This window comes from Anguilla anguilla, chromosome 1, assembly GCF_013347855.1.
Source record: "Anguilla anguilla isolate fAngAng1 chromosome 1, fAngAng1.pri, whole genome shotgun sequence".
Taxonomy (NCBI): Eukaryota; Metazoa; Chordata; class Actinopteri; order Anguilliformes; family Anguillidae; genus Anguilla; species Anguilla anguilla.
Window position 1 is genome coordinate 48,492,384 of NC_049201.1, and position 26,267 is coordinate 48,518,650.

General features: G+C 44.3%; 1 protein-coding gene across 4 annotated transcripts in view; it reads left to right on the forward strand.

Moving 5' to 3' along the window:
• The window catches only part of galnt1 (UDP-N-acetyl-alpha-D-galactosamine:polypeptide N-acetylgalactosaminyltransferase 1), a 179,397-nt gene that overhangs the window by 16,395 nt on the left and 136,735 nt on the right, over positions 1–26,267 (forward strand). For 2 of the 4 annotated variants that reach the window (XM_035415692.1, XM_035415686.1), the window contains one exon: positions 21,771–21,892. The exons of 1 other annotated variant lie outside the window; for it this stretch is intronic. The gene's annotated coding sequence lies outside the window, so the exon portion shown is untranslated. Of the gene's footprint in view, positions 1–7,200; positions 7,409–21,770; positions 21,893–26,267 lie in introns of those variants that run through there. One more of the 4 variants, XM_035415696.1, reaches the window with a different exon arrangement.

Sequence of the window (26,267 nt, forward strand, 5' to 3'; positions counted from 1 at the left end):
TGAGAAGGTATAGGCCTATAACATTTAATATCAGTAAAAGCCTGCTATGTACCCCTAAACAAAAATGATGAAACCATTGCTGCCTGCACAGTTTCTGTGATGCTTCTGTATTTGGTAAAGTGTTGTGAAGAGGTAGGAAACCCTGGTCCAAGGCTGCTGGAAATGCTGATGGTATGTCTCCCCATTTGACTCATTTACTTATGCAATTGGAACAATTTATGAGGCTTTAGTAGGTCAGCTGTCAACAGCAATCAGATTTTTGCCTGGAAATTTTCCGATTGATCTGATTTATATTTTGCCATTTGGCAGACACTTACCTAGAGCGGCTAAGTGCACACAAAAAAGGTGAAAAGCAGCAATGATACTGAGTAGGCTAAGTGTCACAATGTTTTGTGTTGTCTTGTGCACTGATGTTGCATAGCGTGCCGTATTGCAAGCAAAACGGGAGTTTGAAGATGTAGTGCTGTATTGTGCCATATTTAAGAACATTGTTCTGGTATTATACCACTGATGTACTCAGTAGAAATTCCCTGATGTTTACTGCTTGTGCATCAGTGCTCAGGGTGGGTCTTCAGTATGTTCAAGTCAGTGAACTTTAAATTAGCAGAACTAGTAACAGTGCCCTCAAACCACTGGAAACCACTTGGGCAATACATTTCCTCATGCAACCAATGATTAAAATTACTGAACTGCTGGGCATGTTGTAATTGTAGGCCAGCTGTGTTAAATTACTTTTCTGACAGTGCTTCAGTGTGTATTGCTGTAGCCCATACAGTGGATTCATGAAGGCAGTGATATTCCAAAATGAAGGAGAAAGTTTCACACGGCCAGACTCTGAGACAGAGGCAGAACTTCAGGAGCTCTGCGATACTGTCTTATGTCCCCCGTGCATTGTCTCATGGAAATCCCACAAACAACTTAATAACAAGTGCAAGGGAGTATTTTTTTTTAGTGAAAGAAGGAGGGGGGAGTCTGGGGAGGTGGGGGCAGGGGAGAGGGAAACAAAGAGATTCCAGGAAATTCAATTTTTGGAGCTCTAGTTAAGATTCAGGGAAGTCTATTGATTCGAGGCCTCTTTCGTCAGGAGTGTTTCCCCCAGTGTGACAAATCTCGAACTGGCTTACTTCACATCAGAGATGCAAGGAGGAGCTCTGCTCCGGCTCGGCTTGAAGGCTCGTATGTGACTGGCCTGCGAAGAAGGCTCCAGCATTATCCTGTTAGAAGAAGCAACCATTTCACAGGGCTCCTAGATTTTACTGATAAGGGAATGAACACCTTTTGAGATTCGCCAAAGAAGACCCTTTGATTTTTTTCACTCGGAAACCCCACTGTCCATTGACAGGAAATGAAATGGTATGTCACAATGCCGTCTTGCAAAGGTGAAGAAATCTTTCCCCCTTGAATAGAACCTGGTGACTGTCAGCTAGTTGACTTTCAACATCAAGCTTAAACAGAGGTGAAAGTAGCATGTGCTCTTTTAAAGAGAAGAAATAATACGCTTTTGTGATTCATGGTTTTTTTTTTTTTTTTTTGGTCTGCTTGCATTGCATAAAAGGAAACCCCACTCTCTTGGTGGATTAGAGTAAAGCATGTAGGTAGAAAATCCATTCTTAAGCACTGAGCTCTCATCATGCTGGACTTGCTTTGTATGTGAATCGGAGGAGAGCAGCTTAAACTGGAACCATTATTTTGTGCTGATTGGTTGGAGAACTGGGTCCTTGATCAGTGTGTTAGACTCTTAACGTGACATCTAGGGACTGTGGAATCACACTGAGGAGGAAACTGTGAGAAAAAAGGCAATTTATGATCCCTATTACAAGGTGAAAGAGCATCACAGTTATAACAAAAGTTCTGCATGGTAGCAAGGATTTTAAAATAGTACACGTCTTAAAAGTCCCTATCCACATCTGTTGCTTCTCTTCTGCAGTCTTCTTCATCTTTGGATGTCAGCAGCCTTCCAGGGGGAGGGCCTCAGATTTCATGTGCACGCTATTCTGCATTCGTCATGCAACGTTCTGTGCATGCGTAATCAAATTTGAATAAGTGGCAGGAATGTCACACCCTCCACCACCAGTGGGAAAACAGCATGTAGGGGAGAATTTAACGAACACAGACGCATTGAATTGATATTGTTACAAAAAAATCCATCGTGAGAAGGTATCAAATATGTTTAATACGGAAAAAAAAAATGACAGATTGACACTAATGAATGGCTAGTTTATTTTGGTCCAGTGAAGCCACGGTTTCTTCCCAATTTGCTTCTTTAAGTGAGAGGCGCTGCAGCGAACAATGAAACAAACAGCGGATGTTGGCAGTTTCTCTCGCCTCCTACGTTAACTGTCGCCGTGCACTCGAAGCGACCGTCGCCAGCGGAAGCAAGGACCACTTTAATTTTATTCATTATAGTTTCCCTTCAGTGAGAAGATTCTTATTATTTTGTTCTGCACATTGATCACAAATAATGTTTATGCAGTGTGCCCAAGACTAATTAAGCTCGGTAGGCAGATGTACTTGTGTAAGTGGGTGCCGTCTTGCTTTTGTTAAAGTTTGCTGCAGATTAGCCACCTGGCAGTGCCATAGTGCACATATTATACCTTAGATTTTTATGAGCCCAGCCCTCACCTTGTTTGATGGAGCATTACACAATGTGGTATAAAGAAAGAAAAAAAAACAACAATTAAGTATTTCACTTTACAGTAACAGCCAATCAAGTGTTGAACATTAAAAAATAATTATATTATGGCTGACTAGAGAACACTGACAGGCAGGGCACTGTTCTGTTCCAGGGCTTTGTGTGTGTTTCGTGTTTCAGAAGCAGCAGTGTTTTTCCTCCATTAAAGGACGCCGAAGATCTTGTGACAAAAAGGGCATGGGATTGAGTACATTTAGGTTCTAAAATGAACTTTTTACTATATATTTATCAGATGATTTATTGGCTTAGATAATTTTCCTGTCGCTCTCATCCCGTGCAGCAGTGCGTCTTGTGTTTCTCTGTTTCCATTGATACCGTTTCCATTACTGCTGTGTCCCATTAACCCTGCGCTTCATATGAGTCAGCGATGGTGTACTTGAACCCCTATTCCTGCCCCCACCCACCCCTGTTTTGTAGTCCCATAACAGTGAAAGTGCTTTTCTCTGTAGTGACATCTCATCCAGCCAGTGGGGCTGTAATGGGCAGTTTTGTCACGGGTGTCGCCTGCACACAAATCTCCCCAGAGACAGCTCAGGGAGAAACTTGTTAATGATATTCCCCCGCAGCACCTGAACAAGATTCGGGGGGCGTGGGTGGGTGGGTGGGGGGGTAGTGTGCTTGGACAGTAGTAATCACTGCATCAGACACAGGTTTTTTAGGGCTGTCGCTCAGCCGAGCTGAAGAATAAAGGCCTTGAAGGAAAACTGACAGGGAAAACGCGAAGGCGCCAGGTACGCATCTGTCGCTCCTGCCTCGTTCTCCCCGTCTCCACGCGCCACTGATATTAATAATGATGAGTGCCATTATTGTGCATCGATCAATTGTCATCCCTTATTCATAAGCCTGCTATGTAATCTTTAGTTTCAGAAATCAAGGTCAGCCGCCCGCCACAGAGGAACGGGCATGAATATTAAAATGTTCCGTTTTCAGGATGTGATTGGATTTACCAGTTTGTACTGTTGCCATGGTGTTGAAAATCTCACTCTGGGTGCGAGCCTGCTTCTCGGTGCGTTTTTTGCGGCTACCGGCTGCTGCCATAAGTAGCTAATAAAAACTGTTTTTCAAAAGCTTGTAGACTCAATTTAATGGTGCGGTATGTAAGTTTGTTTTAGAACACTTTTATTCATATTTGCTTTAAAGAACATCTGGTCTCTCTGCCTGCCCCAGGCTCCGAAATCAACCACTCTAAATTTCTGTGCACCTGAATCTTAACAACCAATCAGGGCAGCTCTCTGCAGGAAGGCTTCCCTATTTGCCTGTCGGTCCTGTTGCACATTCACAGTGCTGCCAGAGCAGGCAGGGCTGGGCTACACAAATATGAGCAGGGCAGAGATACTGCAGAGAGCTAAAACTGGAATTCCAAATGACGCGAAGCTTCGATACTGCCTTGTCATCTTTGTCATATTTAAAATCTTTACCATTAGCTTGTAGCCACAAAAGCAGCTGAGGTGATTGATTGGTGGCCATAAGCTGGATAGGTTCCAAACGGTCCAAAACTCCACTGCTTTTGTCTTGTTCGAAAGCCTTCTGAATTTGTCATTAAGATATACAGGTTCTGGAAGCCAATAAATTGTTCTACTAAAATAAGATGAAACCCTAAAACAGCCAACATTTTTGACATAAACATTTATATGAAATTGACCATAGCGACTTACAACTGATTTTGATGGGACGGGTCACATATGTCCTCTTTCTCCAGTACTCAGGTGTCAGGCAGCACATGTGAATGTGTTTTGAGGGAGGGGCTTTGGAAGGAGAGCTGAGGAGAGGGGGTAGGAGGTTGTGGAAGGTTTTCTTTTTCCTTTTTTTGTTCAGAATCTAGCTCTCTTTTACTTGTTTCCCCAAACTTACATACTACACCTTTAATATTTCATTTTTTTAAAATCACAGAATGCTATTTCCTTTGCTTGGTAATATGCAGTGATGCTATTGGGTATTCACTGCAAAGGGACCCAAAAGACCATGGCCAAATAGAATGTTGTGGGGGTCATGTTGGGGCAGAGTAAAGTGTAGACGCACCAGGCAAACTTTGAAGTGATCTGATAATCCCTTCCAGACCAAAGAGTACTGCTAAATTTGCTTTGCTTTCAGTCCTCTAAATGACTACACAATTATGTCTCTCATCGCAAATTATAAATAGGTTGAATCATCATTAAAAGGGAAAAAGTCCCAGCATTTATTAAAAAGAATAAATTGGATATTTGCTTTTCACTGAAGGCCACATCATTCCCTGCAAGAGAGTGAAAAGAAATGCAAGATTTGGGCAAGAACTAGAGGACCCAATTATAAATGACAGGCTACGTATGAATATATCATTGAAAACGGAGAACTGCCCTTAGCCTTTCAGGAAGCTTGGATGTCTTTAATCTGTAAATCAGAGGATCATATTATTTGTAGTTTGTATTGCCCTAAATCTCTAATAAACATGCAATCTATATAAAGTACCAACTCTTATTGCTGAGAAGATGGCCCTCATCTTAGTTTCGTGTCCTTGCTATTTTTGCAAAGATAATGCAGTCCTTAGCTAAAAATATGAAGGGAGAATCGGTCGTGATTTTGGTCAACTGTACGCAGAAGTACACAGATGAAATTCTGCTTTTCGTAGCCGCACCAGAAGACACCCTTAGAAACTTAGTGATATTAATAGAGGATCTTAATAGCTTCCCATATCTCGACAACTCAACAGTTCCCATATCTCAAACTGAACTGTCCCTTCAATTTTCACACTTTGGAATACAAAGTTAAATCTTATGTCAAATGCAAAATTGTCACCTTCGTCTGCGGTCCTCAGTGACATGACCAGCTTTTATTCCCTGTCTCAGAGAACTGAGAATTACAGCTGCCATAAGATGCTTGACCAAAAGTGGAACTCTAAAGACCCACCCTGCCTGCCATTTGGGAAAAAATCTGTTTCTTAAAGCATGGGCACAGTACATCTCTTCAAACCCACATATTGTTATTACACTATAGTGACACATTGAGTTTTGTATTTTTGGTTTTCAGGAAATGTGTTCAACAATTGTATATTTGTGTGTATGTGTACTGTACATTTCCTTTTTTCTGTTGGCACATGGCTGTATCTTTGTTAGTGATTGGGTGTATGTTTACTGAAAACTGCTGTTTGGAGGGATGCCCTTCTGCTCCTCATCCCTGAAGTTCCCCCTGGGACAAATAAAGTTATTCTATTCTATCTGCGTCAGTGGCCTCAACCACTCCCCTCCCTGCATGTTCTCTTTTCCATCGAGGCATTCACAGTCCTCTCTCTGGCACTTTATGATTTGTGAGGCGATGATACAAAGCTCATTTGACAGTTTGCTGGGTCTACAGCACTGCCTGAAAATGATAAACAAAACTTCAGCCAAATTCTGACAAGAAAGCCAGAGTGATCTTATCCCCCAGTATGCTCATTAAAATGATTTTTACTTTCTCATCTGGAAGTGTGGAAAGACCAAGTATTTTATTGACTGTAAACTTTCAAATGGAATATTTGTACAGACTTAAGCCGGTCTCTTTCGGCTCCACCCCCCCCCCCCCCCCCCCCCCTTTTTAAACACATAATTTTGCTTGTAGGTGTCTGCAAGTTTAAAGTTTGTTTTATGTTTGGTTGTTTGAATGTTATCGCTGAAAGATGCCTTTGCCTACTTGGTCATGCTTGGCTCAAATAATTATTTCTGTTGGATGTTATTCCCGCTGTGCTTTCACCATATTAGCATGGAATCGTGTGAATGTCTTTTGCTTCAAGCCTAGTGTGTGATGCTCCTATGACTGGATGCAGATGTAGTGACAGACTGTATGCTAGACGGCTGTTCTGTATCATAGGTCAACAGTGGGAATAATGCAGCTGGACCACTTCATAGCCATTCGGGATGCATTGTCTGCTCCATAGGGCTACTCCATTTGGAATGAGTTTGAAATCTGGGGATTCTTTTCAGTTTAAATCATTATTGCATTTTTATTTTACTTGCTTCTTCTTTGCAATGATGACAGTCAAAGTGGGCAGTGAATGCAAGGGGTTGTGTAGCCAATGACATGTAGGAAGAGGGTTAGGCAGTCACATGTAGAGAGTCAGTTATATGGGGAATTGAACAAGGCACTGTGGTTAACACTCTTTTTTTAGAAGCGTCACATGATCTTTAATGACCCCATCGAGTCAGGGCTTCCGTTTAAGGGCTTTCTACTGCGCAATTTCCCACGTTACTGCCGGGGCGTTTGATATCTATTTGACTATTTTATCATTCTTAAAATTAAATGGCTATGGGGAAAATTGCTGTACTCAAATCATGCGTGCTCCTCGCCCAAAGTACAACTCGGAGGTCGACTGTCATTTTGAACAATGATTTAGTGGTGGGCGGCAGGCGGCAGGCGGCAGGCGCATTGCTTCTGGTTTATATCTCTTCCAGTCCACCAATCCTGATACATAGTAGCTTTGTTCAATGCAACCAATGAATCATCACGTTAGTTTACTCAGGGGTGCCCCTTTTTGTTCTAGTTAGTCACCCCAACAGCGATGGGTTCGCGCAGCCCGGCCGGAGTCATTGGTCTGCAGCTTCGGCTGGTGCCTGGGCTGTCAGCGTCGCCTGATAGCAGAGAGCGCAGGAAGCCGAAAGCGCCGTCTGTTTAAAAACGGTGGCTTGTCTTGAGCACAGGATAAAGAGGATAAGAAACCGTGACTGAGACTTGCTTCCTGTTTACGGAGAGGAACGAGCAGAGGAAATGGTAAGCGTAAGGCCGTCATCTCCTGAAAGGGACAGGCAGTCGGTAATTAACAAATAATAAGAAAGTCATGAAGAGCCTGAGAGTCTGTACATGATATTATGTAAGGGCCTATGAACGGTTCAACTGTAGCGCTGGTTTAGCCCTGCTTACTTGGTCTTTAAGTGAGAACTGCCAGTTGGTATATCCTAGTGCTAAACTGATGTTGTCTGCTAATAAGCTAATATAATAGTATAATGCACAGTCTGCCAAGAGTAATGGACATATGAGAACCCTTTTCTTCAGGAAAGATGTCAGACTGGGACAAATTTGATAATTGACCGGAAGAACAGTTAATTTGTATCTCTCCAATGATAGTTCAGTCGGCTACTAATTAACACAAACAAATCGATACGGCAAACTCAACTGAGATTTCCTGGGACTTACTGAGAGGTTTTTATCTGGCGCTGTCTCTGTTGCGGTTTTAACTTTTAGTCCTTCATTCGTCTTATCAGTGTGCTGGATTGGCTTGACAACTGCTAGCCCAGTTGAAGGTCATCATCAGAGAACCGTTTTTGTCCGATTATCCCGTCTGTGAGTGTTGGCTCGCGGTTAGCAGACTAGTGATAAGGTAATGGTGTGTACAAACCCAGTTGCACAGCCATTGAGATATGATATGAAGTGGAGTGCTCAAATAGCATTCTTGGTCGCATGTATTTGTGGTCTCTGCTGGGCACTGCATGTTGAAGGAGAGTGTTAATTATTTCCCGGTGAAAAATGTTTGAAAGCACGCGTGCTTATGAACTGAATAACAGTGCTCCAACGCTAATGTTCATAGGCGCCACTTCGCTTTGCTTCCACTCCACCAGGGGACAAATGTTTGGGCATCCCGGCGATCATTGAGCAGGTTTTCTTTGTGCGCGTGAACAGATTTAATTTTGCACACAACCATTTTTCGGCTACGAATTGCAGTAAAACGGTTCTTATCGACACGGGCGACTCGCCTGAGAGGAGACGCTCGCTGTGGTGACTGGAGTAATTGCCGGTTCTGACATTTCCAAACCCTTCAAATAGGCAGACTTTCGACTGTCTGCCCCGTTGCTCGCGGCAGCAGGAGTGTGCAGTACTGACAGGCTGCCAAACACCGAAGCCCTGACCTTTATCATTGTCTCAGGTTTGAAAGCTTCACATTCTTCAAAGATGAATACACTTTACCAAACGAGGAAAATACATAAAATGTGAAGCTTTGCAAATCCGTGTGTCCTTTGGAGAGTTTATTTATTTTATTTTCGATAACAGGTAACTGATAACTGAGTGTAAGCATGAAACAGCCCAAACATTGCTGTGCTGTGCGGATAACGGTTGATAAAATTGGATGAAAGCTGTTGCTATTGTTCTGGCCAGCAAGCATTTTTTCAAGCTCTGAATCAAATTATTGCTTGGAAAGAGATTTGATCTCGTACCACTTGCTGTTTTTCAAGAACCGCCAAGCTATTCCTTTAAAAGGAGTAAACTGAACAGTTTCTGCAGTCAACCAACCATCACCAGAGAGGCAGTGATGGCTTAGTTATTTCAGTACAGCCTACTTCTCAGCATATCCTACTGAGGTATAACGTGGATGTAGTGATGGAAAAACCTTAGGAAAGAATTGTTCCTTTTCACATGCTGTTTAAATCTACTGTGCACATAAAAATGAAGCACTCCGTTTCTAAGAATGATTTCGTGCTCAGTCAAAACATTAAATATTCATGCAGTGCCCAGTTTATTAAGGACGCATAATTACTTCATTTTCTTTTCTTTTTTTTTTGTCATAATAAATTAACTACACAAACAACATTTTAGTTTTAAATATGGGAACATTATGCTATGAGATTTGTCAAGTAACAAAATGACAAATTTTCATTTTTGTTTTGAATGTTCATTTGGCAACATTTAGAATAAGATGACTATGCAGCAGCATAGCTTTCGTCCATTAAAATCTATTAATTATGAAATAATATCAATTTAATTTAATTTGTCCAGTAAGTTCAAATGAGGTGTTACATCGTGGTTTGTGTAATGGAAATTGTAATTGCTTTTACTGATTATTGTTTTGCGCTACAGTGTTACAGCAAATTTTGTTTAATTGAAACCTGTGTTTTCTCACTGGTATTTTGTTAATAAAATGTGCATGTAAAATAGCCTACGGAGCATTTGGCACTGCTAATGCCAGATTCCAACTGTGGGGCCCATACATATACTATAACTGTGCTTTAACACGATGAGCCACCCGTCAGCCCAAACAAGTTTGCTATTTACCGCAATACGCATTGGTCACACTCCCTGTGGTTCATGCTAGAGTAATTCATTCATAATTTTATTATGAAATTTAACATTTTACAAACACATTTTTTGTTTGATTTAAAGGCTACCTGTCAGATGCACCATATAGCATTTTTGCAAGTGGTTCAATAAAGGGAGAGCAGAGTTAAATAAAACAATATGTAGGCCTACATATGAATTAGCCTATTCTTGGGACTCAAAATTTACATGTCATGTCATTGACCATTTACTGCCTCACAGAGCCTGTAGTTCTGTAATCCCTTAGGCTGCTCGTCTATGATTCGGCAGGATCGATTTGTATTCATTACATTATATTTTGGTCTGTTAAGATTACCTAAAATGTGGTGGTGGCTTTGGCAGTAAAGCCATTTACAGCAACTGCAGGCCAGGCTGAGATTTGAGTTTGCAAGTTTAAGGAGGTCTCTGCTGTGAGGAGACTGCAATTTACCTGGCAGGGAGAGCTTAAGTTGGCCAGTGCTGCTGTCATTACTGGGAAGCCCCGTAGTGTTCACCAGGCACCTCTCGGCTACCTGGGAAAGATTACTCTATTCTTTTGACTGCGCCCTCTCTCCTATCGTACTTTGTGGCCTTTAGTGTGGAAAATGGCGACTCTTCATGGGAATGCACATCGAAGGAGTGCACACACTTTAGCTGTCATGCTCCCTGTGCATCAGAGTGGTAAGTGGCTTGGATGAATGGTACAATTGGCAATTCCAGCATTTTGACAAGGAAAAGAAATGAGATGGCAGATCTAAGAGCGGGTCTCATGAGGAGCGCTGTGTCGCACCATTTCTGTCGTGATGCCAGGGCTGAATGTCGAATGTGACTCAGGTGAACAGCTCGTTCGTCCTTTGGTGAAATCCAAGCTTTCGGTATTCCTCGAGCAGCATCGCTTCTGTTTGCTGAGAAGGACTGGCCACTCTGGAATATGAGCCCCGCCCACCTCAGTGTGGACTTCCCTCTTTGTCCACGCCTCTATCTGTGCGTTTCACGAATAACCGTTTGTGTTGAGTTTTGCGCTCGGGCAAGGCGATGGCTTCATGCCATCGCCCTAAGCCAGAAGCTCAATGGGCCCTAAACCTATTTTAGCAATTTAAGCAATTTTTCCCTCCCAAGTAGGCCTACAGATGCCTTGAATTTTTAATAACATTCATTTTTTTCCATTTTTCTTTTCATTATTTTGGTATCCCTGAAATTAATTTGGCTTGTATGAGGCATTAAGGAGCAACATTAAAGGTCATTTAAAGCCTTCCTGCTGATTCAATATTTATACTCCTTATGGCAGTGTTCAGAATTGCTGCGGGCACGCTGCTCCCGGGCCTGAGAAGACCAATGCTCTTCTCGGGATTTCTGTCAGTCCTTATCCTTTTTTAATTTCTTAAGTCTTTACGTAACTGGATGGATGCCTCTTTCCCCGCCGAGGTCGGAGATATCGGGCGTCTGCGCGAGACCCCGAGGAGCCTGCTGGTGTCCGTTATATCACAGGTTATCTGGGGAGCTTCGTTTTTCCGTGTGCAGCGCAATTAATTAAGCGCAGCTTGAATGCGAACGTACAGGGGAAAAAAAACATTTGTGCATCCTGTAGCAATGCGTGCATGACGAAGGAACAGTTTTTGTTCTCCTGTGTGGAAATGGCTGCTGTGATTATTTTCGCGTGTCCGGTTTCTAGGTGACTGAGTTCTCCCTGCATCAGCCAGGCAGAAAGACGGGTAATCGAGGGCAGGTAGCTTACATGAAACTGAAAATTTAAAAATAAAACCGAGACTTGCTTATCGATCTAAGCAAGCACATTAGAGGTATGTAGCTGGGTGTAACCGCTCAGTATTGAAAGTGCACTGATAACCTTTATAAACCTTTCTGAAGGAATGTTTTATTGGTTACCCAGTACATTTCTTGTTTTATCATTGTATTCCATCATTAAAATTTTAATCAAGTCCATAAAATAAATAAACAGCTTGCGGGGGCTTTTACAGGTAGTAAAATAAGCAATTGGGCAGTTAGCAGCATTTCTGTCATGTGCCTTGTTATTTTCATTCTGCATTCAGTTGGCTGGATATGTGCAGAATGTACCTGCTTAGTGCACTGCTGTGCGAAGACTTGCTGGCAGTAATCATTGCTCTCAAATTAAGGACAGGAATTCTGCCCCGTCCCTGTAGCCATGGCGATTTGACAGATTTACTAATACGCAGAAAGGCACCAGGGAAGATTCTTCATAAACTGAGGATAGAAAATATGAATGCTTCGCGGAGTGTTCAAAAACCAATCAAGCTACTGTTTTAGGCGTGTAAAAACGTGAAGCAGGATTACACAGTAGATTGACTTTTCAGTTCAATTGAGTGTAAAGACGATATCATTTCCTCTCACAGACAACTGTGACAGGATAACAGTGAAGCTGCACTGTGGAGTTGGCGTTATCGGCTCAAGGGGTTCGACGAGATCAAGGAGTTAGGCGAGAGTTTCTTATGCATTAGGGGATTTGATTCATGTCATAGTTCATTGAAGCAGAATTTTAAATATAGCCTAAATACTACTAAATATATTTGCTGACTTCTTTATTAAAAATAGTATCCAACTGCAGTCCTTGTGGCCATGCGTTTTATTTTTTTGTTCTGTCATGCAAGTATGTTGTTTAAAAAATGTATTTTGGTCCCTTTCCGTTCTTGCCTTAGCAGACGCGCGGTTCCTGTCCTTGGCAGACGACAACATCGAAAATGTTTGGTTTGTCTCCGTTCAGATCTGTGGAAAGAGCGCGTTAAGGATGCGGCGCACGCAGAGCGCTAAAGCTGGCCAACTGTAAACACTGTCACCGGATCCTGTCAACATTCTGCGGCCGCGTTGGAAACGCTCGCCGTACAGAAGAGGTCACGGCGGCCAAAGCTGCACAGCGGCGCCCCTTTTAAGAAACCGGGGTGTCAAAAAAACAAGACGTTTCTCAAATGAATGTGTTTACGAGAGCAGAACCTGGCACTTTTCTGCTGCCTCCACAGCTGCAATTATAGTGCGAGCTTGGTCGTATTACACGGGCAGATTTTGCTCGTGGCTCGTGAGTTGTGTTGGTTTTTGTGGGCGAGGCCCGATGTTCAGTGGATTCTGCGTTAAGTTGTGGTGTTGGCCTGGAACAGAGGCCTCTTATGGCTGCTGAGCTGCTGGCCAGGCTGACCCCTCCCGTCTGCCTTGTTTGCAGATGTTGGGAAAGCCAGGGTTTCTGGACTGGAGCCCACACCTGGAGGGGTTGGGAGGGACCCTGCACAGCTGGAGTCTTGTTTGACTTGTGTTTTTGTTTTCCTTGTTGTTTGTTTTATTCCTTCTCTTGCTCTCTCTCTCTTTCTCTCTCTCTCCACTTCCTGCTTGTCCAAGGAATCAGTCAGAGGCAATACTTAGACTGCGCAAAACCCCATGTGAAAAACACGCGGCTTTGTTCCCTCTGCTGTAGTTGTTTTAATTCGGACACACCACCCCCCCACCCCCCAAAAAAAGAAAAAAACAGAACAAATTGTGATTCCGAATGTGTAAGGTGGTGTCTCCGGGAGCTTGTGTTTACTTTTTTGCAGATTTACGAGAGGAATTAAGCTGTGTTTAAGAAACAGAGCGGGGAAGAAAGGGACGTGAAAATAAAGGGCGGAGGGGCTCAAAGTGATGTCACTGAGAGAGGCTCGTCACTTTTTTTACATACTGTCCTGGGGTCTGTGTGCTCGCTAAATAATGTGCATACTGCGGTGTTGGAGAGCTCTGGCCTGCGGTGGATAGCAGTGTTGGTATGGGTGTGTGTAGTTTGGCAGACGCTCCAGCTGTTGTGCTTCATGTATGTCTTCACTTCCTTGACATCTGCGGTTGCATCAAGCCCGAGTACGCCTTGTTCCTCTCCGTGCCCGGACCGTGAGAACCGTGCGCCATGCCGGCTGTCATTTTTCTGGATTTTCTCTTATCTCAGTCGCAGATAACTAAATATAACTCCTGGTGTACTTTCTGGCTGGGCTTCTGGTTTGAATTGTTATTCTTATTCTTTTCAGGGGTGGCAGGGAGATATATTTGAATACTGTCTCTTCCGTTGTGTTTTCCTGCTAAAACCACTGTGCAGTATTACCTATTCAAAACCCAGAACACGTGTGACAGTCGTCATGGAGCATGCATGAGAACTAGCGCTTCGTTCTGTGCCAAATTTATATTTATCCCGGATTCTGAATCTCAAGGTCAGTGCAAGGTCAGAACATCCTGCGAGGCTGAGATGGGGGATCCTTCTTACCTTACCATTCCCCAGGATAACTATGGCTAAATAATGACCTCCGTCACCACCTAAGCTAATGTGTGTGTAAAATGGCTGCCCTGGATCACCCAGGTGCATGCAACACATTGGTGGTGGTTTAGGTTAGTTTGCTCCCTTTCACTGTTAAGTGTGTTGTGATTAAAAGCACTATATAAATGCAATGTATTATTATTATTATTATTATTATTGATATAATTATTGGCTGGAGGCTTTCATGACTGATGATAATCCCCAGCCAAACTAATTTTTTATTGTTTTTAAATTTTCTTTATTTTTAGTTTTCTCCTATTTTGAATGTCAAATTTTATGTGCATAGCCTGTCCCATCAATGGAACTCAGTAGTGCAGACTAGCATTCGAAAAAGCAGGCAACTGACTTTTCACTCAGAGCTGTGCAGATGGATTGCAGTGCAATAACGCACTGCTTTGGAAGGTCGTGCAGATGGATAGATAGATAGATGGATAGATAGATAGATTGTTTATTAGCCACATGACCAAGACCAGTGGAATTTGTTTTCGGTACAGTATGTTATACTCTGCAGCACGGATACAATAATGGACAACAGCAGACGATCCACATATCATCACCGTCCGATGCTGCCTTATCGCCCAGAAGAGTGGCTGAAGCTTTTCCTGCTCGGTTAATGCCACGGCCAATCACACGCAGCCTTCAGTTGGCATTGGCATGATCCAACTTCAGTTCCCCATCGTGGGACTCATTGCCCACACAAAGGGCTTGTGATTTAGCTGGACGCGCTTGCCAGAAGTCCCGCTACGTTCGCCTCTCATGTTGGGCAGTGCAATTAATAGCGCTATTCTATTTGTGGCGCGTGCTTTCTACGAGCACCATGTTCCACAGAAAACAGCACCACTGAGCCTTCCCCTGGGGGAGCTAAAAATGACTAAGAGGCTCTGCAGGGGGCCCAAGTCGAGACCAAAAGAAAACGAGACGCCAGCACATAAAATGGCACTTTTAATTTCAGTCTGGAACATGAAGGGCCTGTAAAGCCGCTCTCTGACTGGGGGCTGTGTTTGAGAGAGCAAAAAAGCAGACGTGGAATCCCCACGGATTTCCTTCTCATCTGTCACAATTCATTGTTTCAGCAACATCGCAATCGAAATCCCTCTTTGTCCGGCTATGTTTTGCGTTGAGAGCCGTATAATGCGATCCGTCGCGATAGACGTCCTGCCTCACGGCGAAGCACGGGCTCCGTTATTGGGCGTAATGGCCTGGGCCAGACAGACCCTGGCCGCATCCCGAGACAATGGACGAGCAAATTGAATTTTATTTTTAATATTCCTTTCTCTGGTACTGAAATATGGCCTCGCCGTCGCCATTGTGCTAAATCACAATACATGTCAAATGGTCAAATAAATGCTTTATCATAATGCGCCTCTGTGAGTGCGTGTTAAAGCAAATTGGCACATCTTCCATCTCTGCGAATCTGTCTTGCGGATTTGTTAAATTAATACACTTCCCGCATTGGATAATGCAGCGGGGAGTGAACATGTCAAATTACTATCTTTGACGTCTTCCAGGCTGATGAGCCCAGGCCGATGTTACATCAGCTTTGACAGAATTATTACGTTTTGTTAGCGGGATAAAAGCTAAAGAAGATGGATACATGTTGGAGGCTTCAATGGTGTCATTTGTCACGTTGCCATTTACGTTTGGAATGCGATGATGCATTTAGGCTACATTAAAAATCTATTAAAATCCCTCTCCAGCCAAGGGCATTCCAACTTCACCATAAAGAAAACAAATAGTATGATATAATATTATTGACTTGACATATTGCGTCATTTTAAGTGTTGATACAATATGTCATGTCGGTGCCATTTTTGATAATGCATGCTTGCTTGTTTTGCTGCTGTGGTCATTGGAGTGTTGTTTGGGCATCATGCCATTATTTTTGCCCTTGTGACAAACCCTGAGGTGACAGTACCCAAAGACCTCCCTCTGAACTATGGATTTGACAATAGCTCCCCTTAGGTTTACCTTCTTTGTATCTATAGTCTAAATAGAGGTTGGTAAAACTGTAGAATCTAAGACTCTTCATCTCTGCAATTCTTTGTCTTTGGTTTGCTTCCTGCTCTTAAACATAGTTGAGAGAACCATTTGATCAAGAGAACGGTGAAGAAAAGAACTCTGTGGGGCTCATGTTAAGAAAAATACATAAAAACTTGTTGCAACTCGACTGTAGAAATGACAATGATATTGTTCAGTATGAGTGCAGTATGGGGTGCATAAGAGCCTTAGAATCTCTAGCGTAGTTTTTGAGGTCTCTTCAGCAGTTGTCTGGTCTCACATTGCTTTGGATTCGTGATTTTTACATTTATTTTACATACATTTGATTTTCAAGAGAGATGATGATGATTTCCGGCCTTCCTTCAAAGTCATCCATGAGTTCCTGATTAAATGGGAGAATTTAGTTAGAAGTTTGCTAAAAGGGGTTAAAAGCTCTTTGAACATCAGCGTCTCATGTAGCATGATGAATATTCTATTCTGCGCTTCCCAGATGTTTATAAAGAGAGGGTTCATTATTTGAGGGATGAAAAGGCTAACATTTTAACCCAGGAAGAGATGGTAGGCCTTTGATATCAGAATGTTTGCATTGTAGGCCTAATCATAATACTACTACTACTACTAGGCCTAATACTACTATTACTAATAGTAATAATAATAACACTAATAACAACAACAGTAGTAATAATAATAATAATAATAATAATAATTCCTGACATTTTTATTGCGCTTTTCTCGAAACTGAAAGTTCTTTTTGCAGTGTTGAGGGTAAAACTCACCTCAGCCACCACCAATGTGTAGCAGCTACCTGGGTGATGCACGGCAGCCATTTTATGCTAAGAATGCTCGCCACACATCAGCTGAGGTGGAGTGGGAGCAAACAGTTTTTTGGCAATTAAACTGGGGGATGATTAGATGGCAGGATTGTGAAAGCCAGGTTGGGAATTGGGCCAGGACGCCGGGGAACCCCCTACTGTCTGCGGTCAGTGTCATGGGATATGTCTTTTTAACGACAGTAGTGAGTCACTATGCCACGTCCATTTCGATTAGATCCGCATAGCGCTGTTGAATAGTCTACACACTGATGCATAGCATGTGACTGGAATTTGAGTGTTGTACTCAGTTAACACGGGAAAAGCGTTTTATGCCTCCGATGCCATTAGCCATTGGTGGTAGCTGCTCGCTTCACGGTTTATTTTTAGACATTTCAAAGCATGTTTTTTGTGTGTATGGAAGCAGGAGATGTGTTGAGTGCATGCGCACGTTTGGAAATGCGTCAAAAAAATTGACGTTCTCATGTAGGCTGCTCTCAGTAGCCCTCACCATATATGGTAAAACGCTGGCTTCCCAAGACCTCCTCCCTTACTGACAGCGAGTTTAAACTTCGTCGAACCATCATTTTAAACCACCAGCGTAGCACAAGCTGTCACCGTGTCGCCCCCAGGTAAATTGAAGGGAGCTGGAATGACACGTTGACAATACTGACTGCTGCGTTTTATAGCGACCGCTTTTGCCATCGGGGTCTCGCCGAGAATAATCTGTGTTTACGGAAACTTTGCCCTTTGAATTCATAAATTGCCTAAATACAAATCTGCATGCTCTAAATCAGTTGATCCTAAACCTTGCTTGCCTGTGACCCAAGCGTAACTCGTTTTCAAATATGAAATGGTTTTTAGCCTATGTGAAATATCCATTGCTCTGCATGTAACCTGTGCAGTATTTAGTCTGACTGATTGAATTCTTATGGAAAGCATATAGCATAGCTGTATGTGGACATAATGTAGTTCACCTTTGTCCCTTTTGGGGCCCAGCAGTAAGTCCTGACCCACAGTTTGGGAAGCCCTGGTCCTAGGTGACCTTTTGTATTCGGTAGTGTCACTAGCCTTATTCCAGTGAGGCTGGTCTGCCCGTCGCTGGTCCACACAGCCCCTGCCAGCTCAGTCTCATGTGGACAAAGCCCTCGCCTGTCCTCCTCCCCACCTACTCTGTTAGCTGCCAAACTACAATATACTGCATTCTAAACAAAGGTGGTCAACCTAAACGTCAGTCGTATCCAGACACGTCTATTGTTTGCTGATGAATTGGATTTAAAAAAAATGGCTTTATCATTTTTAAACCAAGACAATGGCTTATAGCCTTATTGTTATATAGCTTATAATTTATAGCTTTTATAGCATGTTTTTCAAATGCATAAATTTCTTTCAAAACAAGACATAGCCATTCTAATGTACATTTGGTGTGGGAGACATGGCAGGAATCCAGTAATTTGATATGTAGTCCTTTTCTGGCTGTGGTCCCATGGCCTGTTTCAGTGGAGCCTCTTTCTTTGACTGATTCAGCCGGGCAGTGCTATGCTTCGCCTGAGCGGAAAGAAAATAAAAATCCAAACTGAAGCAGAGTGTCCGTAGTGATCGGACAGGCCGGAGGATGTGCCTGCCCGAGTGCTGAGTGACATGGCTGTAGCCGGCTCTTCCGCTCGCGGCTGGAAGGCCGCGGGGGGGGGGCAGCCCGCTAAGCGTCACACCTGCGTAAACGGGTCCCGAGGGCGCCGTCGTACCCGAGAGCCGCTGCCGGGAGGTGCTGGGAAGGGTCATCCCAGCGCGCGGAGGGATGGGCCTCCACCATCGGCTTGGGGGGGGGAAAAGGCCTGCGCGGGGCTGGCCAACGCTCAGGAAGGGGGCGAGGGGGGGACTGGAGCGGGGGCGAGGAGGGGGGAGCGGGGCTGTGAGATGCAGCTTTGTTCCAATATTCGGGTTTCATTTTCCTGCTGTCAGTTTCCTGTATGTCAGCTCTCTTGAAATACGCAGAAGTTTGTTTCAGATATTCTGTCCGGCTCTTTCAGTATTACACTGGCTTTGAAGGCTTGCACCTTCTGTGTGTGTGTGTGTGTGTGTGTGTGTTCGCGGCTGCGCACACACATGTGCACGTGTGTGTGTGTGTCCGTGTGCATGCGTTTGTGTGTGACTGCACTCAGTGAAAAAGTGTGACCGCGTGGAAAAAAAGCATGGTGGAATCAGTTGGTATATTGCGAGTAACTGGACTGTTTTTCTGTGAGGGTTATTTTCTCATCAGGGTATAGTAAGGTGGTACCCGACGACTGTCGGTGCTAGTAAAGTGCCTGGCTGTTAAGTACAGTTGCTTTTATGATTAATTTGTGCCCGTCCGAAGACTGAGGCAATCACTCTCGGAATTGAACTGATCAATCTTTATTGAGAGGCCCCATTCTGCCTGTGTTTATGTGCTGAGGTCGTTCCCTGGGCTTCCACGGCCTACTGTAATGAAGATTTAAGGTCTCTCTTATTGACGATGTCTGAGTGTCTGCCCGTCGGCAGCGCTTCACTGTTTCTTCAGCAGGTAGCCGGGCTGAGGAGCCTCGTTGGCACTTTAAATGGAAGGGCTGCCTCGGAACGAAAATGGAGAATCGCTTTTAGTCGGCGGGTGTACATTACACGCCAGCGGCTTCGCTTCAATTCAGCATATTGCAGTTTGTATGTATGTATGTGTTCAGTATATTCACCTGTCTGAGAGTATGGCAGTTTTATAAGTGGGAAATGATACGCTGTAGCAGTAAAATACATGGTTCAGCCTTGCCGGTTCTCAGAGAAACAGTCTCAGAGGAAGGGCAGACAAACGAGCACCGAGCCGCTGAGGTGATGAAACCGGATGTAACAAAGGGGGTCTGAGCGGAGCGCATTAGGGCTAAAGGAGGGCTAAACGAGCCCTGTTTCGCACCGATGCCGGTCCGAGGCGATTACTGCTTCAGAGGATGACATCACGGTCATTAAAGAGGTACACGTGTAAACTAACGGGAGAGGTTGGGTACCGAAGGTCCACCGGGACCTCGATCCGTCAGTCAGAGTCTCCCTGGAGACGCCGCGCAATCCCAGCCAATCACTGAACTGCGTTAGCATCTCAATTAGCCTGGCCCTCGCCGTTCCGGGAGCACTAGACGCCAGTCATTTCCTCCAATAAAGGAAATTGATATCATTGAGCTGCTTAGCTATAATTATTTAAATATTTGTTGTGATTTGTTCCTCCAATTGTTTGCATTTCATATGCGGGATGCATATGCTCGAATGTGACACAGTGTAATGACAGCCACACGCAACTGCTGTTCATGACATTTGGAAGAGATGAGCAGAACTTGAACAGTACGGGGTTGTGTTTGGCACAGGGACAAAGGCGGGCTTTCAGGCCTCAGATACCTCCATAAGCTGCATGCGTATTAGAAACCCCCCCCCCCCCCCCCCCCCCCCTCTGCTGGACTATTTACCCTCACCTCTTTCATGTTAATAACAGCGCTTGATTCAGTGGCTTCCCCGGCGGTGCAAATTACACGTACATTTACATGAGTTATGGCTCGCTTTTCTCTCCAGTGAGGATTTTTGTTATCCAGGAAAAAGTACAACCTTGTGAGCGGAAACCTAATTAGCGCCTTCGGTGAGGCGCCGGGGTCTGCCGGTCGGCGTTCTCTCGACAGCCCCGATTCGGGGTTTTGGCGTTTCTCGTCTCCTGGAGGATGGACGGGACGAGTTCGTTCTCCGTCAGCGAGAGAGCCCCCCCCCCCCCCCCGGCAGCCCCGGCGCTTTCTCGGGCGGAGAACAGGGGGAAAAAGGTGGTGCTGCTTCTTTCCAAAAGGCCCTTGGTTCGTGCTCCGTGTGCAGCGATGTTTCGAGAGCCTTGAGAGAGGAGGGCCTTTTCCAGAGGAGGCCCGAAACGGCCTCCTGGCAGTGTGAGAGTGAGAAGGGAGGCGTCTCAGTGCGTTTCTTTGCTTTGTTTGCTTTGTTTCTGCTTTGAGTTACGCTGTGGTTTTTGATGAATGCCGTACGATGTCGGAGATGTTAACCAAACATGTTCAGGCGCTGAGCGGAGCGTGCGCCACAAGCCCATAACAATCTTCTGCTCGCGTTTGCCATTAGGTGAATGGGGCAGATGACAATTTATGATTCATTCTGTTGTACCTTTCCTCACATACTGTCGCAGATGTTGCGCTATTACAAGAGGAGAGCTTTTCCCATACCGGAGGAGATGCACAACCCTCATCTCTCTCCAATGTTTTCATTCCGCCCTGACCATTTCGGCATCTGATTCAGCTTGCGGTTTGGACTGAATTGAATTACCCCTCCCAGTTGTGAGAGAGCTGGTGATCTGAGCTGGAGAATGTGCTAGAAAATGATTCTGTAACGCTGCTGTGAACAAAAGAAGCCTCTAGCCGGTTACACCCCGGTGTGGGTGTCTCGGTTGTGAGTTTTCACACTCACGTTTAACAGACAGCCATATATAGCTGCATGAATTATGTAGTCCAATTCCCGAAGGCCCGGCTCGTATGCATGCAGCGCATCCATGGAACTTTGCCAAGGCAAGTGTGATGGAATTACTATGCTAAGGAAGTCTGCACTACAGTTTCCAGACTTTTACCTAGTGGGCTCGAGCCTGTCTTTTTGAATCTAAGGCAAAAAGTCATTTTTAATTAACTGGGTAAATAGCACGCTGATTGGCACATCCCTCAGACGTAAAACTTAAACATGTCAGCGGATTTTCTTGCGCATGAATGGGGAGGTAATCAGACTTTGTTTTAAAAAGCAATTATTCTGAGCACAGTACATAGGCTGTGAGATGAAGGATATTGAGGGGGTAGAACTGCTATGAATAAAATATTAGCACGCTGTTTAATGTTTCTGTTAAAGTAGAAAGAGATGCCTCCTGGAACCCGAGGAAGAAAAAGTAAGGCCATTTGCTGAAGAGTGACTGTCTTCTCCTCTGCTTTCCCCCCAGGGAGCATGCGTGTGTGACGGGCGTCTGTGGTGGGATCTGTCAGGCCCCTCCCCTTGTTGGAGCCCCTTCACACCTGGGCTGGAGACCCCATTTCTCAGTCCCAGTGGCATCAACTTGTACAGGTATGGCAGGTTTCAGTATTCCCGGGTCGGACGTCTTTTTTGCTTGTATTCAGGCCTCATCCCAACGTTCGGATGAATGCACTTTCCTAGACTCGAGGAGGCAGCAGAAAATTGAGCATGCAATTATGCCTCATTGGTGGCTGAATTTTACCTTTTCAAGGTCGCACAGACCTCGATCTGAATCTAAATGAGAATGTCATCGAGAAAGTGCCCCACATTAGGAGAAAGGGCATGTTAAAGAACTTGTCCTGTGCGGGTAAAAATCTAGGAAAGTGGTCCAAAATAGTCTAATTTTAAGACCACAGTCTGTACACTGCAGCATTTTGATAAGTCACTGCAGCTGTGGTGCCGAGGTCATTAGAGATACTATTTTAACTCCCTTCAGTGTCATTTTGTTTCTGTTTCGGTCAACCTAAATTATGTTATGTTGAATTTGTTGGAGCGGTTTGAGGTGAATGTGGATTAATTAAGTCTCATTACAAAATCCTTGGACATAGATTGTTTCTGGTCATAGGTCTTGAAAATACAGAACACTGCTAAGCATTCCTTTCTAACTGACAAGACCTTACTGTTTTGTACACGGACTCTGTACTCATTTACTGGCTGATTGGGATGCAGGTGCTGTGTCATCTTTCTATCTTTCTCTCTTTCCATGTGACTTCTGTTTACATAGTTTACAGTTTAGTGGGGGGCGCAATCGCAGGGCAAACTTCAGCAAATTCACTGTGGTATTTGCTCTCTACTGTATGAAGAGAATTCCTATCCTGACCTCTGCAGTTTATTCTCCCAGTCAATTAATGTAGATACTGAAGGACTGTACCCAGAAATGATCTCCGTTGCTTAGCCACCTGAAGCCTCCTGTCAGTGCTGCGTCCAGATTGTGGCACCAGTGGAGAGAAAGCTGCTGGCGCACGCTCATGAATTATGCATTTTTGCGTTTTGTTGCATTAACCCACCTACAGCTGGTTTAAACTGAGCGTGGAGAGATGGTGGTGCTTTGGAGAGCCTACCCAGGGCATTTTGAGATGAGGATGAGGATGACTGTACTGCTGTTGATGAGAACCAGGAAGGTTGCACTGCCGTTTTTGTTCAAAAGCAGATAAGAAATCGATTTGCAAAGAAAACTAAAAAAAAAGGCGGTGATCCTGAACTCAGCTGCTTGGCAAGTATCAGCCTTTTATAAGTCCTCCACCCAAATTCCTCAGTTATTTCCTCACTTTTCTGTTGGTCTTGCATTTAAGGCTTCTCACACAGCTAAATAAGATTAGCATTTTAATTAACACCAAAGAAGCAGCACGGTTAAATTGATTTTAAACTGAATTTTACCCCGTTTTTGTCTTTTTCGCAAGCTAAACTCTCTAGCTCAGCGAGAAGGAAGAGAACGCTGCAGTTTGAGGCTAGTAAGACAGAACCTTGGGAATACTTGCCGGTGGATTGTTCACATACAGTAATTGACACGCTCGTTCATCAAGCGAAATATTTGGTTAAAACGCTCCTCATGGATCGTGCCCTAAAAGCTGACGTGGCGCACACAGGAATGTTCCTTTCGCCTGCACTGCGTTTGAAAGACGGTTCCAAAAACACGCGTAAACTTCAGCGTGAGGACAGTCCTGGGGCGTCTGTCTGCGGGGCTGGGGCCGGCCTGGTCCCCCCGCCCCGGCAGCGTGATGGGTTTCTCAGCTGTGCGGAGTGCGGGCCGGGGGGGTCTCTCGGAGGGAGCGGGGGGGCGATGGCGGGGGCGGCGGGGGCGTTGGGGTTCACTTGTGCGCATTTATTCAACCAGAGGCATGCCCAGAATGCGGCCATGTCGAAGGGAAAGGGTGCTTTGCGAGACCAGGGAAAATAAAGCGCGGCAGCCCCCCTTTCACTAAACAAACGAGGGAAGCCGTTCCCAGACTGCCCCTCTCCTGCGCTGGCGGTAATGCTTATTGATTTACGTCGCTCTGCAAAACGCTCGGTTGATTGTGAATTGAAGTTTTTAATTTCACTCGACGTCTGCGCGAAGCTTGGCATTGGTAATCTGTGCGTGCGTGCGCGTGCGCGTGTGTGTGTGTGTGTGTTTGCTTTTGTGAGCAGTTTGTCTTTTCCCCAGGCTTCGTGTGAGAGTCAGGATTCTCAGCACGGACGTCAGTGCGTCTACACGTTATCCTGATCAGCGCTCGGCCCCACTTCCATGCCTGGCCTTGTCTCAAGGGCTGTGTTTCTCCAGCTGAACGGCCCCAGTCCCTCGAGAGAAATCAGTGGCACAGGGGGAGGGGAACAGGAAGTTATTGAAGCATCGGCAGCCCTGGAGTTTCATGGGGGGTTGGGTTATTTTCCATTCTGTGTTCCGAAAAACCACATGTAGTGCTAGTGTGTCGTTTACTCTTGATACCTAATGCATAGGATAATAACCTGGCGGTGATCGTTTGATTTGTCCTAGAACAAGCAAAACCAAGTTCTGTTTGGTCCATTTTGTGACCATCGTGGTTCAGTTTTGCTTAGACTGGTGTCACTATTTTGCAGCTAAACATCCAGCAGCTAAACATGGCTGAGCTAGCCATTGCTTTGTGCCTGCAAACAGTTCAAAACTATTCAGGACCAGGTTACTAAAGGATTGCCATGCAAAAGCAGTTGCTACAAGGTTGAAATATATCTACATTGGATTTACTAAATGGTCGCAGTGAGTCAAAATTGGGATGTAATGATGTTACCCTGAAACTTTTCTTTCGATGCATAGTTAAATGTGTTTGTTCTTGTGCCTGGAGTGAAGGTGCTAAAACAGAGTGAAGATGATCTAAATTAGGACAATGAAATATTCTGTTTAATTTACTAAAAGCGGGCATTAATTGTGACTCCCCTCTTTGTGTGAGAATTTTCAGAGCTTCTGAAAGCAGGTGATAATTTGTCTGTGCTGATATAGCCTGTAGCTCACGCGCAGGATAAGGGTATCGGACTGTCTGCACATCCTCAACAGTCAAATCAGTTTCCCTCGCGGGCTCCATGGGGTGGAGATGAGCAAATGCACCCTCTGATGCGTTATGTTCTGGAAAGAAGCCTGGATTTAAAATATGTTTCACACATTTTTCTACTAAGTACTTTTATTTTCGGATATAATATGAAATTATATTTGTTTTATTGAAAGGACGCGAAACTTCGGTTGAAGTCATGAGCTCGCTGAATTCAGACCACTTAAACAGTTGTTCTGTGTATGCGAATGTTGTTGCGTTGCGATTGTTTCCTTAGTAAATCTGGCCCTATGACTTCAACCATACTTCTCACACACCTGTATTTAAGTTGTAGCAGCCAATTCCCCTATTTATACACACTTGGAATCCAATTAAAGCCCCTGTCTGAAGCTTGAAATAAATAACCAGGTCTCACACACAGACTGGAATCGTCTGTCACTGCCCTGGTGCTGTAGATAATTATTCAGGGAGAACGGCTGCTGAATGAGAGGAACCGGGCCCAGAATAAACCAAAGCAAACGCGTCACAGCGCTCACTTTTACATTCGCTCCGGCAGAAGATCCCGGGGCTGCTTATCAAGATCCCAGGATGGTAAATGCCCGTGCCTACATATTCACAAAAATAATGTTCCGCTGTCAGCCCTGTACTGTACGCCCTGCACGATTGGTTGAGAATTTCACTTCCGCTGATGCAATGCGCCACTTTTTTTATTATGTCTCTTGAACACTGTGGCAGAAATGGAACTGAAAGCAGAAAGGAAGTCTCTCACTTCCTGTTTAAGTCTTAGAACCCGCTGCTGTCACAAATAAAGACTATAAAATAATAAGAATTTTCATATTTTTAACTCTTCAAAAGTAACAGCAGGGGGGAAAACGTACTTACTGAAGGTAATCTTTAACACGCCTAACCTACCAAAAAAAAAAAAAGCTCACAGGATTTGTTTCAACGCCTGGTTTTAACATGAACTGTGAAATGTACAGTCCAGTTAACTTCCCCAACCTTGCTCTGAAATAAAAATAACCCTGACCACAGCTCAAGCTTTTCCTGTCTGGATATTACGGATAGTGCAAAGAAAATGCTTTCCTTTGTCTTCAGACTCCGTACATCATGATTTTATTACCTTGGTCAGTCCATTCCCCGTGGTAAATGTATTGACTGTAAATTAATGTCTATCTATTTTTTTAGAGCAACTAAAGTGAAGCACCATACTCATTTACCACCTCTTAAAAGACAAGAGTTCTCACATTCTCCAAACCAGTGGCTCCTAACTTGAAGTACCCATATCCAGATTTACCTCCCACTCAGTATTATAACATTGCAACACAAACCTGACTCTTTCAGGTAAGAGGTGCAGGATGAAGCCGCATTCACTGTGCATTGATTGCAGTACAGTGTGGTTTAAAATCATGATTCACTGTTAGGCCACG